Genomic DNA, 20,132 nt, shown 5'->3' on the forward strand with positions numbered 1-20,132 from the left:
AGGGGGGAGAGCCTGCTTGCTTTGAGCATTAGCAGAATGCCAGCTTTTCAGTGCCATCCAATCAGGGAGCACCTTGGTAACGCGTTCATACATCCAGTGGAACTAGGTGGCGAATGCAAATGCTCCAAGATCAAGGTTTCTCCTTGGCAATGGTGCAGCACTTGTTTCTCGCCTTTCATGTCCGAATGATGATGGTGATAATAAGAGGGGAGGACAGGCCTCAGATTGAGCCAAAGGGGGAACGAGCATCGATGAGATCTTTGATATGGAATGCTGCATCATATGATATTAGTGTCATTCATGGGGCCGTTTGATTGACAGTTTATTAGAAAAATTGTGAGAAATGCACCATTGTCCTCATCCATTTTTCATGTTTGAATTGCTGACACTTTGATGCACTTTGGTGAATGTGGTGCTCAAACTAGGACAAAGGAGCTGCAGCCTACATCGCGTCTTCAGCGTGGGGTTTCTCTCCTCTCTGTTCCAAAGACAGAATTAATACAGTAACAAACATATTTTTATAATTGCTTCCTTTGTGGTTCTACGCTCTAGCAAGTGCACCTATGTAAACACACACATATCCACGCGGGTACACACACTCACACACACACTCTCTCTCTCTCACACACAACTGAAACCTGCATCATTTTGCTTCAGGGATCCTGTTGTTCTGCGTGCCTCAGGTCCAAGTGACTTAATTTTCACTGTTAGATTTTATTAGGCTGATGATGCACATTGCATTCACGGAGCACCTCAACCTCCAGGTCCTCCCACACATTGCTGTAAAGCCGGCCTATGTTCCTAATTAAGACAATGTTACTCCACACTGTTTTCAGGAAATGTAAAACTGATTGGAATGAAGGCGGCAAAGTCGGAACATTACTCTGGATAAAGGGAGAAATTTGTGTCAGTTAGCTTGTACCTGAAACACCATGAATGGTTACGGCGTGATTGTTCAGTTCGGATGATATAACACGTGATACTGATTTTGGAACATGGGAGAAAAAATAAATATTAAAAAATAAAGATATGCAAACACAGAGTATTATATTTGTGTTTCACTGACTTTATTGTGTCTATTAAAGGGGCATTTCAACAATAATCTGACCATATCTTGGCTTTTCTTTGTTCAGGTTAGCTGTTTACACTGAATTTGATTTGGTAAAGAGAAATAAAAGCATTCATGAGTCTATGTATATATCCAAAACAGTATTATCTTGGAAACCTCTCAAATAAAATTTAGCATCAATTTGTATATCTTCTAAGAAATAAGTTGAAAAACAAAATAAGCTGTTGTCATATTGTGATAGGAAGCCAAATTCAGGAACTAAACAACCACGAATAATTGCACTTGAGTTAATTTCCATAAAATCAGCAATCTTGTCAAGTCCTTCAACCCAAAATTCAAAACATGACCTTGTTCGGAGAGTTAATTTGCCGTTTGATCCTCCTGTTTGTCTGCGAGAAGGTCACACATTGACACCACGTTGCTTCAAACGACCCCCCTGACCTCTCGCCGCGACCTGCTGGAGCGCATGCCGACCAACCGAGGAGGGCAACAGGTCACCGGAGTCACTTAGAGGAGTCCCGAGGGAGGAAACTGGCCCCTGGACACAAGGGTCCCCCAGCTCCTCTTGGTGCTGAAACACCCACATACTGTAGCTTCAGCCTCTTGTACTATACACTGTCTGCAGGGGAGACACAGAAGTGAAGGTAGAAAGAGAAATAGGTGTTTGTGACTGAGACATGGAATACATATTTATGCTGTATATGCATCAAGAGTGGATGTTTTTGCAAAATCATTTGTGTGTGTGTTTGCCTGCGTGTTTCTTTTCCCCACTTTTTTTTTTTTAAGCTGGCTCCATATACACTCAGGAGACTATGTGAGGAAAAAACTGAAAAGCTAACTTTTTTTTCACCCTGCAATATTTCACTCAAGAATATGAAGAAGGAGCAGCTATAGAAAAACGTAGCACACTTTCATCATTATCAATTTTGTTTCTAATGAAAGACGGAGAATTATATATCACTTTTAGCACATTAGGGGGAGAATATAACATAAAAATGCTCAATTCCTTTTGAAGGTATTTCTTTTATTCTTCCTACAAAAAGACTATTATCTGGTAGTGGTGAATGCATATTAAGCAAGAAAAGCAACTATCATTCATCTTCTACAATGCATAGCTGTAAATTATGGCATTATCTCTGCTGGCATAGAGGGAAGAGGGAAGAAGGGCCGAGGTGGAGATGAGTGAGGGTGTTGAAAATAAAGAAAAGGGTGTGGAAAAAAAGGACAAACCCACACACACATACACACACACACCCTTCACACTGAAGTCAATGAGAAAGATTACGCTTGGCCTTATCCAGTAGGGCCTGTCAGATTTATTTCCAACATCAAGGGACTCTCTGCTGTCTCCTCACCCCATCCATCAGTGCCCTGTCTGGGTTTCTGTGTGGTCAGAGCCCTGGATGGAGGCTGGGAGTGGAGAGCTAAAGAAGGCTGGAGGAGGTGTGTGTGTATGTGTATGTGTGTGTGTGTGTGTTGGGAAGGGGGGGGTCACTGAAACAGGAGTGGTTGCCAGGGCACACAGGCCCGTGGCATTCTCCACCGTCTGGCATCCCAGGGTGCAATGGGAGCACTAGTCCTCGGTAAGTCACCAGTGGAGGTGAAAAGCACTGTCACCGAGATGAAAGGGGGCTTCCCCCCACCCTCTGATCTGTGAGAGAAAAATGAAAAAGACAGACGAATATGGGGAGAGCGCGAGAGGGAGAGGGGGAGAGCCAGAGAGAGTTTTAGAGAGTGTAAAATCGCTCTCACTGTATTTCATGTCAATATGTCTCACATTTGAAATCCTTATTATAGATTGGGTGTGGAAAAAAAGGGATGTGCTTTCATTGTTCAGGGACATGTCCCCTCACACACACACACACCAACATACACACACACACACGCCATTCCCTTCGCCCGGGTGCCTGTGCCACACCACCCACCCCTGTCGTTCTGCACGATGTAACCTAGCAACTATTTAATTAAAATAGCATCAGCAAGGATAGAGGCTTTTTTCCCTCCCTTGCAAGGATTTCCTCCAATCTCAGAGCTTTTCAGCACACCATGAATCAAAACTGACGCTATGTATGCCACTGTATTGTCCCCCCTCACATCCCTGTCTTTGTTTCTACATTTGGTTATTTCCACAAAACCTATGGCGTGCATCGTTGACACCTGACTGGCAGACGGTACCTGATGTCATATATCTCGCGCGGTGGCACTATATCTATGCTTTAACTGGCCGGAGATTTAATGCAGGACATTATTATGCCACAGAGTTGTACAAGCAAGGCCATCACCTCTCTGTCCTTCAGAGTAGTCTTTCAGGAATAATAGAATACCTCCTCTTCAAGCCCTTCTCCTCCTCCTCCTCCTCCTCGTGCTCTTCTTCTTCTTCTTCTTCCCCCCCGTGCCTCCTTTTCTCTTTGTATGCCAAATCACAGCACCCTCTGTTTCGACCTAAAAAGAGGCGCCTCTTACCATGCTCTACATGTGTGCCAAGCTCGGGCAATGCGGAGCAATTAGAGGAAATGTGAAGCAGCTCCGCATGTCAGCGTACATCGGACTCACTGTCACTCAAACCACATCCATGACTCCTCTGCTCTGAGAAACAAACAATGGAGCAATATTCTGGTTCAGGGCTGTCAAAACAGAAGGCCCGATCTCTATTTCGTTCTCCTTTTCTCCCTGTCTTTTTTTTTCTCTCATGCTCTTTCTGCCGCTAATGGATACCCTGATGTGTCATAGAGCAGTGAAGTTATCTGTCCTTTCTTGATTTTCCGTAATGTATCGTTCTGTATAGTACAGGTGCACCAGAAGGATACACATAACTCTTTTCACTTTCCTTTCAATAGGACTTACCTCTGCCATTACTTAAGAAGCAATGCAGTGAAAGTCATAGTAAATGACTTTAATGATTATCCCTCCAAATGGTTACATTATAGGGTTGACCTCCACTTCGGGTACATTCATGCTTTTTGACCAAAAATGACATTTTTCTACCTTTTATGTCCCTCTTTCCCTTTTTTCTCACGCACACTATTTCCATTTCTGCAGAACCGCAAAAGCCACTCCAGACACTGCAATTCAAACACAGACATTTAAGACCAGTGAAAGAGGAAAGAGTTAAGAAATGTAAAAAGGATAAAATCACACATGCACTTCTACCTAATAGTCAGTGAGAAAATCACTTTAAACCCAATTTAAGGGGGGTGCTGGCATTGGACCATTTAGTATGATCTCTTCAATAAAATATATCAATGGAGGAAAATCCTCTTAACTTGAGGAATATATTCAGATTTGAGCATGTGTCAGACTGACTTGAACTGAACTGGAGGCCAAACACATTTGGATTTAGCTATATCTTTTCAGTTCTGATTTTCATTTTTTAAATTTTTTCAATGTATACTTTTTTTGTACAACAACTTTAATTATATTGAAGAACTAATAGCAAACAACTGCTTTTTTTTTGTACAGAAAACTTGAATAAATCAGCCTTCGGACAGAGATAGAAAAGAAAACAATTATGTTGTCAAAAATGGACTGCACTCATCTGCCTTAGCTGACAAAGTGCTTTACAATTTGCCTCTCATTCACCCATTCACATGCACAGATGGTGATGAAGCTTCCATATAAGATGCTGACCTGCCAATCAGGAGCAACATCGGATTCAGCGTCTTGCCCAAGACATGTGGACAGGAGGATTCAAAGATCGAACCATCAACCCTGTGATTATTAGAAGACCCGCTCCACCTCCTGAGCCACAGCTGCTACATATATGTTAATGCCGTGATAATGTTTTAATCTTCAAGGCCAAATGTAAAATACTTCCTTATTTTCATAAATGTATACATGCAGTATGTATCCCCCCGGATTAATTCTGTAATCATCTGAATTCAGCACTGCCTATAGCCCATACAGCCTATGTAAATCTTCGAGAGTGTGTGTTCACACGCTGATTTGCATAATGGCACATGATTTTGACAGGCAGGACGAGAGAGAGGGACCCCTTGACATTTTTATAATGGCACTTTACAGGGTGGACAAGGTTGGGGGGTAGGATGGAATATGGGCGGCTGTACTGGTGGAACAAAACATAGGGACCTCCAGTACATGTAGCACTCATAGAGACAGAGAACAGTGTTTTCTGATACCCAGTACGCTGTGTTTTACATGGACGTAACTGCATTTAAAATGATCACAGCAGAAATGCATAAAGTGTGTTGGCAGTGATAATTGACGGATATTTATATGCGTCTAATACCCCACAATTCAAAATAATAATTTGACTTTGTAGTTGTCTTTGTGCTAAAGATAAAAACTTGAAGAACTAAAACTCTGAGTGGCTGTTTAAAATTGTACTGACTGATGGAAAAAAAGTAGAGCATATTTTATTAGTGTATCTCGTCTGTACTGGGTCACATCCTCTGAGATATCCATGTTGATGCTCTAGAAAATAATTTCAATTCTTCAAAGATGACAATTTCATATATCCAGCCTTGTAGTAATTCTCTCACAGGCCATAACCTCACAGCATTTAACCTAATTTATCTCAGCCCCCATTGTGGAAATAATTTTTTATACATGTCGGCATTTTATAACAAACCTCTACCCATGGATTTTCCTCCTGGGTTAAATCAATCAAATTGAATCTAACAAACATGTCCCTTGTCAATACCGGTGAGATTGATAGAGTCCCAAATCACAGAGTGGGGCATGTACGGCAGACACAGAGGTCTGTGGGAGAGGCCACCAGCAAATTAAAAGGTCACAGACTTTGATGGCATTCCCTTTGCCCTGACACATGCCCCTACGTCTTGTCTGAGTGACACGTGCAACAATGGCGTTTTTTTTTCATCTTACGCAAACAGCTCAGAACAATGCTGCCGCCTAGAGCCATATGCTGCGCCTATGGCCATCCTCAAGTCCCCCATCTATTTGTCCGTGGGAACGGCGGGTAGACAGAGAGGGTTGTCTGGGGGTGAGGCCCTTAACAGATCTCCAAGGATAATTTTTTGTCATATAGTCTGGGACATGACAGACACAAGAGCACTGACAAACAGCAGTCAACGTGATGTAGCTAGTCGTGAGAAAGTAAATCAGACAGGATTGTTTCCACTGCACAATGATCGAGACGGGGCAGGCTGCAGCTGCATGTATGTATTCATAAATAATACTAGTAATAGTAAAATTGATTAATTACAGCTCTTGATCAGTTTAATTAATGTTAAAATACGCAGCATAATTCTTTGGGTTTGTAGCCGATGCAATCTGCAGTAACCCTTCTGTGTTTTTAACTGTATTTTGAAGCTAAAACATTTTATTATAGAGTCACACAATAAAGCAGGGGGCCGACTCAACTTCAGGTAATTCCCAGCAAATTATTCTCACACTCCTCCTCAATGCATCTGCTGTGTTCTGCACTCTTGAGCCCCTATTTTTAAACCTGGTCGCACATCCGTCTCACTCCATGCCTCAAATCCCTGTCATCCTGACACGCATGCACACACTCACACGTACACAGAGACTTCATTAAAATGCATAAAAAAAAACCCTCACTCACACGCACACCCCTGCCGCATGCATTAATTAGCACGCTGGTAACAAGCTAGCCTCTCCATTCACACCCTGAGCCTCTTTCATTAGCATGACAGTGGCTAGCAGCGGCCAGGGGCCCATAGGCTGCAAGGTTCTCTCCTCGGGGCCCCTGATTAAAGGGAGAACCCCTAGGACGCAAAGCTCTCGATTCCTTTCATCATTGCACCCATGCGGCGTCTCTCGGATGATCCCCGGACCGCAAACTGTCAAGTATACCTGTTTCTATGGGCCCGACCCCCTTTCCATCTCTTTGACTCTCTTCTCCATCTCTCCAAACTCCATCCTTCCTCAACTCGCTCTGACCCACTCCAGTGTACTTTCTTCCATCTCAATCTAATTGTCACCTCCTATCTCTCTCCAGACCCTTATGGGCTTTTTTTTTTTTCACCATAGCTCCTAATACATGTATGCAAAAGGGGGAGGCCTGGCTGGTGTCGGTCTCCTCTTTGCACATAGATACAGATCACACAGGCGTATTATTTCAGGTTCACAATGGCAGCCCCAGGTGACCCAGAGAAGGGTGTTCATGCTATAAAGGCTTATCCTTATTTCTCACACCTATAGAAACCACCTTTCCCCTTCTCAGCGGTAAGAGATCCGGACAGCCTTACACCTGACGTACAGGGCGGCTATCATCTCCAGGCCTCGCCCATCAGGGTCTCCCCCCATCCGGCCTGGATTTCAAGGCAAAACGTCTCATTAGCTGTGGTCCTTGAAAGAAGGGCACTCAATTTCAAATTCAGTTACACATTCCCTTTGAATGGAACTGGGAGGCAAAGGAGGAGAGAGAGGGAGAGGAAGGAGGGAGAAAGAAGGCATGGGAGATGGTCTCAGTCGAAGGCTGAGGCCTTGGACCCAGAGGGAGGGAGAGCGGAGAGGGGAATAAGGTCTGCTGAGGCAGCCATAATTTCACGCCATCATTACCTCTATGGGCTGGAGATTTATGCTAATGCCATTTCAGGGGAGAAGCACTGGACAAAACGGGTTTAGAGGGTCAAAAGAGAGTTGTGTAGTTGCTTGGCCACGGCACAGGCTTGATTTTTTTTCTTCAGCACTGAACATGCATGTCGGCAACTGGTTTTCAATTTATTCAATTTGTATTGTGGATTATTTTTATTTAATTTCCACACCAGCTCACAGTTGATTAAGGCTTTCAGTATTTTTGCTCGTGTTTGGCATGTTGTATGTACACCTGGTGTGAGTATGCATGGACTTTGTTTAGACACTGGTCGCTCCTCACATAGGTCTTAATTCCATGAAACACAGTCCCTTACCTAAGCTGGTTCCTGACATTCATTTGTCACCCCCATGACACTGCATTTCTCAAGGCCATCAAAACATCATCATCATCGCTTCACACCAGTCTCGACTAAGGTGAAAATCAGATTTGGCTCAACTGGGTGATCCTGTCCTATTCCCTTGCAGAGCTGAGAGCTCACGTGGATATCTTGCTAAGCTCCACGGTGGACCAAGATCGCACTGGGTTGAGTGGTGTAAGATTCATGATCTGGACCCCATGTCATTCTGGGAAAGTGTCCTGGAGTTCAAGAATGCTGGTCTGAGAACCTTGTGGCGTGGCAGCTACATACAGCACTGTCATTCAATAATGATGGTTGTATGGCAGCGGCTACATGCAGCAGGGGGCGGACTGACTTTCTCCTAACAAGGAACTGTCTCACAGAGAGACAGGTCAGGGGTGTGAGGGCCAGGCAGATATCATAACATAACACATCACACACAGATGAAGAAAATGTCGTCGTCTGCCCCTCCAGCCAGAGCGGAACTAATAATTAGGATTAGCTGATGTTACGGAAAGCAGGCAGGGGGGCTGGCATCCTGCAGGGTTTCATAGTTAATGACCAACATGCAACAGCAGAGAGGTTGCAGTGCAATAACGAGGGAATCGATTGCCGCTGACCTTTCAGTGATTCCTCATTCTGACCTATCGATTATGACACCTATTGATCTGCCTTTCTGCTGTGTTCTGTTGCATTTGTGGACATCAGAGGTGAGATCAGTGGTGGAGGTTTGCACCGTGGTGAGATAGAAGGGGGTCGATGGATAGTTATCATCAAGACCACCTGTCACTTCTCCAGCCTTCCTCGACAACCTCATCAGAACTCTCAATATACGCCACAGGAGGTCAGGCCACGGTAATAATAAAGCAGTTGAAAGGATAAGGACATGGACAGAAAGGAAATAGGCTATGACAGGTTTCACAGCAAACGGTAAAAGCACCAGTGACAATATCAAGTGAAAGCAATTCCTCCATCTTATTAATTCAGGGGATCGGCAACACCTTGACAGCACTGGGTGATTATATAATATAGATCATGTAAAAGAGTAAAGGCATTTCAGCCATACAATCAAACCCAGGCGAGAAACAGTGATGAGTGATACAGGTTTGCTCAGTTCTACAATTTCAGCTTCGAACACATCATGTGCTGTGATATGTTTCTGTGCAGGGATGCTCACAGGTACTTGCTAAAGTTGCCCAAGCAACAGCCATTTGCCCTCTTTGGCTGAGCTGCCCATTTAGAGGAGAACAAAAAGAAGTTTTATTTTTGCTGTTGTGAAAGAGAAATATGTATGATTGTAATAAATGAAAACGTGACTCAAAACAATGCCCTGTTAGCCCTGTCATCTGACAGGGTTGTTGCCAACTTGAGGGCTCCAGAGTGGTTTCACCAATGAGATACACTGGGCAAAAAATCTTCATGTATAATTTGGAACAACGCACAGCTCACGCTTGCATCATGTCATACAATATCGCCTTCTGTTATGCTATCTCACTAACCAATCTTAGGCCTAGTCCACACGGACCCGTGTACTTCTGAAACCAAAGGTTTTCAGGCTCTGGTTTCCAAAAAAAATTTGTCCACATGAGTGGTGTGATAAAAAAATATGATATCTACATGAAACCGCAAAACCCGCTACCAAGTGATGTAATACACATGCCAAAGCAGTAGGTGGCGATGTAACTTCTAACGGAAAGGCCATTTTAATCAATCAGAAGTCAGAGTCAATACCGGAATAGGGAAGTGCGGAAAATAAAAACAACCCGATCCACAAAAATAGCGCGAAACAACCTTACCTTTCTTTCTTTCTTTCTTTCTTTCTTTCTTTCTTTTTTAACCAACAATGGTGAATCGAGGCAGGGGTGAGTCTTTCGTGTGGACCGATAGCAAGGTAGAATTGCTCCTCAAGGTAACAAATGAATACAAAGTGGATAAAATACAAGAAAATGTGGATTGGGAGTCTGTTCAGGCACCTCTGCTGTTGAATTAGGTCGAGCAGCTGGATATGCCATCCAAAGAGAGCAGATAGCACGCTCACAAATAAAGTTAGCACCAGCATGTTTGTTTGGTCTGCGATTTCACTAGCTATTTACCGTCGCTCTGACATCAAACAGTGGAGACAGGTAATAAAATACTGCCATTATTCTATCTACACGCAACCGCTGGCACCGGAGTCTTCCAAAAACTTCACCCTGGACTCTGGTTTCAAAGAAACGCGGTTTCGGGGGCCCAAAAGTGCGGTTGCGTGTGGCCAAAAAGCCAAATTGCATAGAATAATACACAATTTCAGAAGTACATGGGTAGTGTGGACTAGGCCTTAGCTTGCTTGCTAGCTGGCTAACATGTAGGCAGTGAGCTGTATGCAGGAGAGAGACAGCAGAGAGCTGAGGGAGGCAGCTCAGGAGTGCAGCTTTGAAGAGCTGGATTCAGACCACCAGGTGAATAAAAAAAGTCACGCAACCACACAATGCATTAAATGGGAATTAAGCCTATTTTCTTAGAAGTGTTTTAAAAAAGTTGGAAGTAACTAAAAATGAGCATTTCAATCAATTATTAATACACACTATATAATATTGGCGCATAATATAGTTTTCCGTCTTTAGAATAATGTCAGAGAAAGTTCATTTCTGTAGGGGCTAACCCTAAAAGCTCCACTTCAGAAAAGCCTTGCGATGAAGCCTGCCCCTTTTTCCAGGTTAGAGCAACAGCCCCTTCACGTTTGTGTACATCCCTGTTTCTGAGTATTGATCACATTGCAGCAAATTGAACACACAACACTGGTGTTTAGCAGCCTGAACATATGATCCCTTTTTATTTCACATGATTCAGAAATGATAAGAGATGCAAGTAAGGCCAGAGTCTCTCAGAGTAGTGTTCTCATATACTAACATTTATGATGACAGTGCTTGAGTTTACATTTGTTACTTCCGAAAGGCGAAGAAGTGGCAATATCCGACAGCAGAATACATTTAGGGCAAACCCACTGAGTCTCAGTTATGGAGGATGGGATTATTCCACTGATGCAGCCCCACTTTCTGATTTAGGCCGAAATAACAGGCACATTTTCACTTAACAATCTTGCTTGTGTAGCTTTAGTTTTTACCAGAGAATCAGCTTCAACTATTTTAAGCACACAATAAAAGCTTAGATAACTTCCCTTGATGTTTATTTTAAGTGATATGATTTCTGTGCACCTACTGAGTAAAGCTATTCATGTCAGACTGTTTCCTTGAATTCATTTGTCAAATGAAATTTGATTGCCTGTCACAGAGCCTGAATTGAGCACTAAGGATGTCTTCACTCGGTTTTCAATCAATGCGCGACATTTGGCTTCACTCTAAGCACGTTTTACTTACTATAGATCTTAGCTTTCGCACAACCAAGTGCCAATCAAGATATGGCTATACATTAAGTAGATGATTTGATTTTCAGGCAAGAGAGTGCTCCTCACCTCCAGACACTGATACAAATTTGTGAAAGTGTGCATACTTTAATATAATGGCTGTCAAAAGTCAATTTCTCCCTCCTTAAGCCGTCTCTCATTGCTGCAAATTGAACTGTGCCGCACAGATGGAGTGTGGAAAGAGTCGCGCGCAAATGGTGAAAGCTTGGAGGAAACTGCACCAGGCAGCTGCTGTCTGTTAGCAGTACAGGAGGGTGAGCACTTGTGCCCTACGGCACACTGCAGGGGCTAAAACGTTCCTCCACATCTACGCAGGCAGCTAAGAGACTGGAGGCATACATGGGATTACATCCTGTGCTTATTGCCCTAGGCAGTCACCAGGAGAGGCCCTTACACATACGGTAAAACGGCACACACAACAACATAGTAGCAGCGAGGTGCAACCACATGCATGCTCACAAATACACACAGAATGCTAAATTGTGTGCCTACTGTATATTCTGCTTCTCTGAAACGCACACTAAGATGCATCATGAGGAAATATCCACATTCTGGTTTCTTTTGGTCATTTGTGAAAAACTTAATATCGCTTTCTTTTCCTGAGGCAGTCAGCAGGTTACTCTCACAGGAAGCAATGAGTTTTAAATAGCTTTATCTTTATCTGAGGAACAGTTGACGCAAAGTGCAAACAGTCATTTAAATACTGTTAAATCTAAATGATCACGTCAAATTAGGAAGAGTTACTGTATCTGCAATGCAAAGAAAGTATGTTTCCTCTCTGTGTTGCAGAGCTCAAGGTGACATATCTCTCCTCTTTACCATTCAGACAAACAGTTCAGACACACACAAACATATGCACGTATGCCCTCACATACACACACACACACGCACGCACACACACACCCAGCAGGATCTCTGTGGTGAGCAGATGAAAGTATCTTGCCTGCACTCTTCTTGGCATTGTGCAGTAGGACCCAGGGGGTGTTCTCGACAGTCTGGTACATATACAACACTCCCCAGACAAACACACACTCGCGGAGACACACAGTAATGTGTGTTGCATATTCAAGTACAGAAAAACTCGCTCAGTAAGTACTGAAAGGTCACATAAGGGCAAGAATGCGCTCTAGTTACCAGCTCAGTCTGGAGAGGAAATTCAGTTCTATATTTTAAACATATAACTATTATGTAAGTAACTGTTCCCAGCAGACCATAAGATTAAAATCTAGCACAAAGTTTAAATTTTTTGGCTGTGATTTCAGGTACAGTTCAATATTGCACATCTTTGAAATCAATCCCCATTCAGGTTTAGGTTAGTTTATGCTCCACCTTACACCCTTTGATGTGTTCTCATCCCTGCTCAAAGAGAGATATAAAAAGAAATGTCAGAAACATTTCTCTTACTCTTTCAACCCTTGTGCCCATTAACAGTTAGTGCTTGGAGTAATTGTGATTTGAATGTAACCCCAAATCTGTTTAATGAGAGCAATGATCCATAGAGGGAGCACAGGTAAAGTGCTTTTAACGAGAGGGCCCTTATTTTACCAGCCGGAGAGGAGCAGAGAGGAGCGGAGCTGCTATTTCACATTCAGCTTCAAAGCAGCGCTTCAAATTGTGCAGACGAGACTTCATTTCCTCTTATCTGCCAGTGTATAGGTCCTCCAGAGTGAGAGTGCACGGAGTGAAAATGTGAGGGAATGGTGGGTGAAGATGTATAGAGCACACAGCACCACAGAGAGACGGGGAGACTCAAATTAGCTGAATATGAGAAGGAGAAATGGAGGAAGTTGTTAGACATTACAGCTACGCGCTCTGGAGTGTTGGCTCTATAGTTATGCCCTCCTCAAGACAGACCTTGAAAGATACTTTACAGCGAGGGAAAGTCCACAGTATTCATTTCACAGGGACTCTGCTTGCACTAGTATTGCACAGACTCAATATCATAACTGCCTTGGCTCAGGGCTCTACTTTGTGTTTTTTCAGGTGTTTATTGGATATTTTGACACGAAAGGTCAAGGAGGTGGTGCTATCATTGAGTTGAAGTAAATGCAAAAGTGAAGTTAAATTTGAAGCATAAGTGAAAAGGGCATTTATATAATCACCACAACTCCATTGGTCCGTTAGCAATGCACTTTATATTTTCATTAAAAATTTACACATAATGCTTTAAAACACGTATACTGAAACATACACATTTTAACAGTCGGCCATCTGTGCTTATTTGCACTGAATCTTAAGCCTGACAGATCTTACGGATGTAGCGTACTGCTATGTGCAATACCTGTAATAAATTGTTCAAATATAGTAAAAGGTAATGTAGTGGCATAAAAGTCCCACAATGGGAGATTAGGTTGAGTCATTTTGCCTTTGTGGTCACTTTACCAGGTGATTTTCCCTCATTGAAAAGCTAGTAGGCTACCAATTCGAACATAGTCTTGAAATATACTGCTGAGAAAACACTGTGATGAAATCAATGTGATGTTTAACTGGTGATTAAAGCGACTGCAGCCGCTGCAACTAAAATCCCAGCCTAAATTCTGAGCATGGTAGCTGAAGAATAACTCACATTGTGATTTGGCACTCAGTATTGCTCTATGTGATAGAGTGAAATAGCACGCTGCGGGGATGACATATTTTGTAGGCCGACGGAGTCTGGTCTCACTCTGAAATCGTCAAAATGCAGCGCTTGGGCAGTGACTTGCGGCATCAGAAACCAACAAAAAAGCCGTCCTTTAATGTTGGTGTGATCTGCAGCCGGTTGTCGTTATAGTTAAACGGCGCCCGGCAGTTTCAGGGGGAAACGCAGCGGGACAAGGACGAAAGTTAGGGCGGCGAAAGTTCGAATGGGGCGGGCGGGAAGGTCGGTGGATGGTTCCAACAAACACGGACTTTCACCCAAGAGAGCGGTGTTCATGTCCCATAACATTCTAACGCCAAACCCTGTTCTTTTTTCCTAAACCCAACCATGTGTGTTTGTATCCAATGGGATTTTCCCCATTGGATTTTGGATTATTGCAGAAAATAAGCTCTGTGGTAAACAAAAGTTTATGATACCTACACGTTTGGTCAGCAAGACAATCTTCGCAAACAAACACTACTTTTGGAGGTGGTGAAAAGCTAACGTTCGTCTATAAACAAACTACACTATGGTCACATGACTTAACGTCACCACTACAACAAGGCTGTAAGATTGTGTTCACCGTGATGACACTCTGTAGTGTCTTTCAGCCACTTGCTAGCCGTTTCTAAGACACATTAAAGCTTTAACATTCACGAGTGGGGTATTTAGTGACGTATTTTATGTCAATGTGAAAGTCTCTTAAGCTTGTGTTAACCACAGACGTCATTTCAGGCATCTAAACAAAAACCCATTCAAAAAACTTTGACTTCAAGACGAGGGAACCAGTAGTGCTAAAATGCTAACTCATTTCCAAGTTTTAGGACTCACTGTTACCATAAATACAACCTGCATTGGAAATTCCATCAACGTTAACCTCATGGCCATAACAACCAGTGAGACCTGAAACTTTCTTTGGGCGTCATGCAAAAATCTTCAGTCACAGACACTAAAAATTCCACACAACTCAACAAAGAAATAAGCAAAGTCTACTGATTTTTAACAAAACAGATAATGCTGCATTAACCCAACCTTTCCCCCTTTGAATAAAAAGCTTGCAACAGAAAATAACAGATAAACACAGCTAAACCAACAGCTGTGCCCTCCTCTATAACATGCAGGGAAAAGCTTTTAAGGGAATAAGGAGAGTGACACAAGCTGGAGGGAAACTGACAACCTTGACTGACTTTAGAGGACCCAGACTGAGTTTACCTTTTTCTGCTGCTGGTGTCAAGGTCATGACACAGTATGGGTTACATCTTCTTTTTCATTTACAGGTTTTTGGTATTTGGTAACTGACCTGTTGGTTTGTCAATGCTCAGTTGTACACTTCATCAACTTCATCATGTTCCAATAGCCACTTGACTACATGCTGTATTAACCATCCAGTCTTGGAACCCATCGACTATCGGTCTGATGATGATTTAGCTGCTGAGGGCAACATCCAATATTTTTGGGAGTCCGGTGTAGCCAGCGGACACCTGGGCAATGGATATTCTGTAACTTGAGACGACCATAGACTGTATAAAACAGTGGTTTTCAAACTTTTTGTGCCCAAGGCCCAAGGCAAGCCAAAATCTCAAGGCACACCAGTATTAAATCTGTGCAAAATAGCCTCTATAACATGTGTTATCACTCTTATCACAACATAAATGTCTGATATCAAATAACAATTGATGACCAACTATTCCTCATGAAATATTCATCAACAAAATGTTTCAAGAATTTATTTTAACCGTTTTAAAATTACATGAAAGCACCAATAACACAACTATTTAAACGGAAAATAACGTAAGATAATGTGATGTGTCACATACTTATCATTCCCTCACGCAAACAGCGACAAATAGGTTCCCCTTGAAGGTTTTTATTAATTAATTGAATTAAATTAAATCATATTTTTAGGTAGAGTTTGCCTCTTTATTAGGAAATAGGTGCACACAACATACTGATACAGTCAATTAAACAATTCATTCATAACTTTTTGTATAGGCCCGGTTGAATACTGCAATAATAATGTGTGGTCATCACAAAATCCCACGGTACACCTGGATTTGCATCACGTCACACCAGTGTGCTGTGGCACTACATTTGAGAACCACTGGTAAAAATAATTGATGTAGCTACTATGACGTCACCCATTGGTTTGTGGACTGATGTTTCAAAGCCTCAAGTTCAGCATTTCAGCTGTTGCCATGTTGTTTCTTTGGAGTCAGAAGTGACCATATTTGGACGAGGGGGTGGAGCTGTTGATGAGTGAGGGGTGGGCCTGACTCACAGCCTGTCACTCAAGCAGCCACGCCCTTAATTATGCACAACTTTAAGCTGTGATAAAATGTAAACAGTGAGTTATATAAAAAAAAAAATCACGCCTACACTATTGTCTTGAATTTTAGCTTTATTGACCAAACTGTTTTTGTACCAAGCTGCAAACATATTACTATAAAGTTGGGCATTTTAACACAGGGGTCTATGGGGATTATCTCGCTACGACCAGATTGCTTCACAAGTAACCGGCTAACAAAGCTAATTAAAATGCTATATCATTGTGAGATGAGCACCGATGGGTTCTTAGACTGCATTTTGGCCAATGCCTTCTGCCTCTTTTGCTCTCTGGACAGTTTACCTGCCCGCAACCAAAGTACGCTGAAATTTGATTGACCCATACTACTCTTGCCTACAGATGTTGCATTAATGCAGCTAAATGTTTCTAGAGGTCATTGACCACCTAATTAACATAATTATTTAGCACATCAAGGTCAGTTGTCCCCTCAAATGTAGCACAATGTTTGGGTCCAAAGAACAATTCCTGATTATCACCTCTTTTCAGTTTCACAATCAACTCGTTACCTTTAACTGAGAAACAAAGGAAGTTTGGCTATTTTTCTTGCCCCATTGCTAGAGCAACGTTAGAGCCGTAATGGTAGATCTATAATAACACAGTCAGTGAGGATCCTTGGATGGAGGCATAATATAAGTAGGCTAATGTAACTATGTTTCATGGGCTAGCATGCTATAATTACATTAAAGCAAATACACAAATCATCTGTCAATATTGAGCTTTGTCGGTGTGTGTGTTTGAGTCTATGTTTAAGAGAAGGCATGCTCATGTGCTTCAATGTATCTTTGTGCTTCTGACTTTAGAAAAAGGAGCTAAATTGGAGCAATCTAGACACCGAGGTCTACGCTTTAGTAGGCAAGGCACATCAAAAAATATATATTTTGTCAGTAACATCCTTGCCTAAATCTCCTGGTGTTCCATTACCCAGTGATAGAAATCCTAGTGGGGAACTACAGCCAACTTGAATGCCCCCCCTCCCCTCTATACAACAAAGCATCTTGGACTAGAGAAATACTGCTGGAAACCTTTGAGGTTGGATTGAATGAATGAAAAAAAGAGAAAATGTCACCAATTCCATCTTCGAAGATTTCAGATAGAGAGTCTGACAATGAAAGTACATCAAAGGGAAATGCAGACCCCACAGTCTTCAAAAGGCACCGTGAGCTGCACATTCAGGGTTATTAAATAGTTGAATATTGACAGGGTTTTTCTTATTTGAGGTGAACGACACCTCAGCTATCTCCACAGATCCAACAGGACCAGGGAGATGGCGAGTACAGCAGAGCGCTCTCCACCTCTCAGCCATTCACAGCAGCCGTAATTGACAGGCGAAACCCTACAACGGCTCCCCCCCCACCCCCACCCTTCCTCTCACCTCCTCGCCGCTAACTTTGCCCACTGGACCGAGCTGTTGCTGAGCCAATCAGGGGAGGTTTTGTTTGCTGAACTCCGATACGTCCTTCAGCACTTTGGCCCCATTCATCTCACCAAACAATCCCCCTAAGAATTTAACTGGTGGGCAAACACACAGCACATGGGTAATGACGGGGGCACCTTGGCTGTCTGTGTGAATATTTACCCTGTCATCAAAGGAGGGGCATGCATATAAATCTATGCCTGCACTCCCAAGTTCAGGTTCAGGCTTTGGGAGTGCAGGAGGCGAAGAGAGAAAGACAGCAAGTGAATAGTCCTCAGATCTAACGGCCTATGGAACGTGATGGAGCCTTAAACCTATGGAATATGATAGAAAATTAGCTTGCTTTGTAACTCTGCAGGCACGCAGAGGTTGTTTAAAATGTCAGATCTATGAATAAATACATTTGAAAATAAAATGGCACCCTCCCACGCACCAGGGCTACTCGACAAGAGATGTGTGGAAATGCTGTAGTGCATCCAAAGCACCTGGCACTTCTTCTTTTTTTCAGATCTAAAGGTTTTGTGCCCTCGTTCTGCAATGAAATTGAAACAAAGTTTGGTTTTGAGTTCTGTAAAAAGTTGTGACCTTTTTCCCACAATATTCTATTCTGTTGTTTAACACCTGATAAACCATCCCTATTCCATTCTTCAACACCTGATAAACTCAATCCGTAAGGGCCAGGAAACAATTCTGCTTAAGAGAGAAGCAAGAAAATAGCTGCAATCAGCCACTAGATTGCAATGTTTTGTCTGCGATTTGGAAGAGTGGAGAGATTCTATCAGCCTAGTTCTTGTGGCTGATATGCTACTGGTAATACGTTCAGCCCAGGTAAACTTACAATGGGATGAATAGACATTTTATTTAAACTTTCATATATAGCACTCAAGAGCTGGCATGGTCTATTGGAGACAAAAAAACCGTGCTTCTCCATTTTTTCCCATGTGTAAAAATTCCCATCTCTGCCAGTGTTCTTCTTTTTGTCCCTCAACCTGGAGTACACTGTAGCTTATGGTTACTTTGTGCAGTGTTGGGGAGTAACTAGTTACATCTAATTAGTGACATGTGATTAAAGTGCAAAACTAATGTAATCAGTTACAGTCATTGAGGGGAAAAAAGTAATTAAATTACAGTTACAAATCACAATGTTGGTGATTACACATGGGTTACACCTGAATATATGTGTAACATTCATTCTGTTGCTTTGCATCTTTTTGCCATGCAAGTAGATTTTTTTGGTACAGCCTATTTCCTGACACTTTTTCAGTTTTATTGCCCAGTTAAAAACATGTTAGAAAAGTAATTAAAAAAGTAATCAAATATGTAATATGTTACTAGGGGCGTAAATATAGACAGTGGAGGCAGTGTGGTTGCACCGGGGCCCGTGGAGTGGGGAGCCCATGGAGAAAGTAGGCCCTCCAACAAAGAAATTAAAAATTAAATAAAAAAAATAGTGCCATTTGCTTTGAAAAAGGTATATTTTTTGTATAATAGTCAATAGCATCAATAACTAGATTATATGCAACAATTAAAATTAGCAATTAAAATAGTTAAATCTAATTAATCATTTCTTAATTTCTGGGGTATTTTTTGTTGTATACAAAATGAAATAATGGTTGCTGGGTAATATGTATGATGATGTTATCCAATGTCAAGCCTATGATCATGTGACAAGACGATATGTGCATAATAGCATGCACTGGGGCCCATCATAACTACCTTATGCCACTGTAGGTTACATTACTTTGAAGAGGTAATTAAAATCGTTACTTTGCTTATTACATTTTAACGGGGCAATTAGCAATCTGTAGCTGTTACATTTCCAAACAAGCTTCTCAACACTGACTTTGTGTTGAGGAGAAAAAACGTGAATCAAATGCAGTTAACGAATAAGAAACGATGATTACCAGGAAAACATAAAATCACCTCTCACAGAAAAAAAGACCAAATCAAAGTTCAGGTGTGTGGATTTTGTTTATATTCATCACATTCCCCCGGGATGACCTCAAAAATATTTAAAGATGTGAGGGGCACACAGTGAATCTTTAATGCATAAAACAAAATGGCTGCCATCCGTCACCACAGCTGCACCGAGAGGAGAGAAAACGGCACAGATCCTCTCCGTGCACTGTACACCAGAGACCGTTTCTCCCTCAAGATCCTCTTCTGCTTCTATCTTTGCTCTCCACAGGAGCAGTGCCGGTGTGTGTGTGTGTGTGTGTGTGTGTGTGTGTGTGTGTGTGTGCCAGAGTGAGTGTGTTGGGGTGGAGGGGGTCTTTCTCTACCATCATCTCTCAAAGCTAGCGAGCAAGCACCCCCCTCAGATCAACAAAGCCCCAGTCACACATAACTGTACACGTCGACTCCACTGCAAACCCAGACTCCTGAAAACCTGTCAGAGACCCTGAAG

At 42.4% G+C, this 20,132-nt stretch overlaps 1 long non-coding RNA gene across 1 annotated transcript in view; it reads right to left on the reverse strand.

Annotated features, from left to right (window-relative positions):
* Window positions 1–1,045: 1,045 nt before the first annotated feature.
* Window positions 1,046–20,132, reverse strand: part of LOC126393989 (uncharacterized) — a 37,487-nt gene continuing 18,400 nt past the window's right edge. The window contains exon 2 of the long non-coding RNA XR_007570324.1: window positions 1,046–1,688. This is a non-coding gene — a long non-coding RNA (uncharacterized LOC126393989). The remainder of the gene's footprint in view (window positions 1,689–20,132) is intronic.

This window comes from Epinephelus moara, chromosome 8, assembly GCF_006386435.1.
Source record: "Epinephelus moara isolate mb chromosome 8, YSFRI_EMoa_1.0, whole genome shotgun sequence".
Lineage (NCBI taxonomy): Eukaryota > Metazoa > Chordata > Actinopteri > Perciformes > Serranidae > Epinephelus > Epinephelus moara.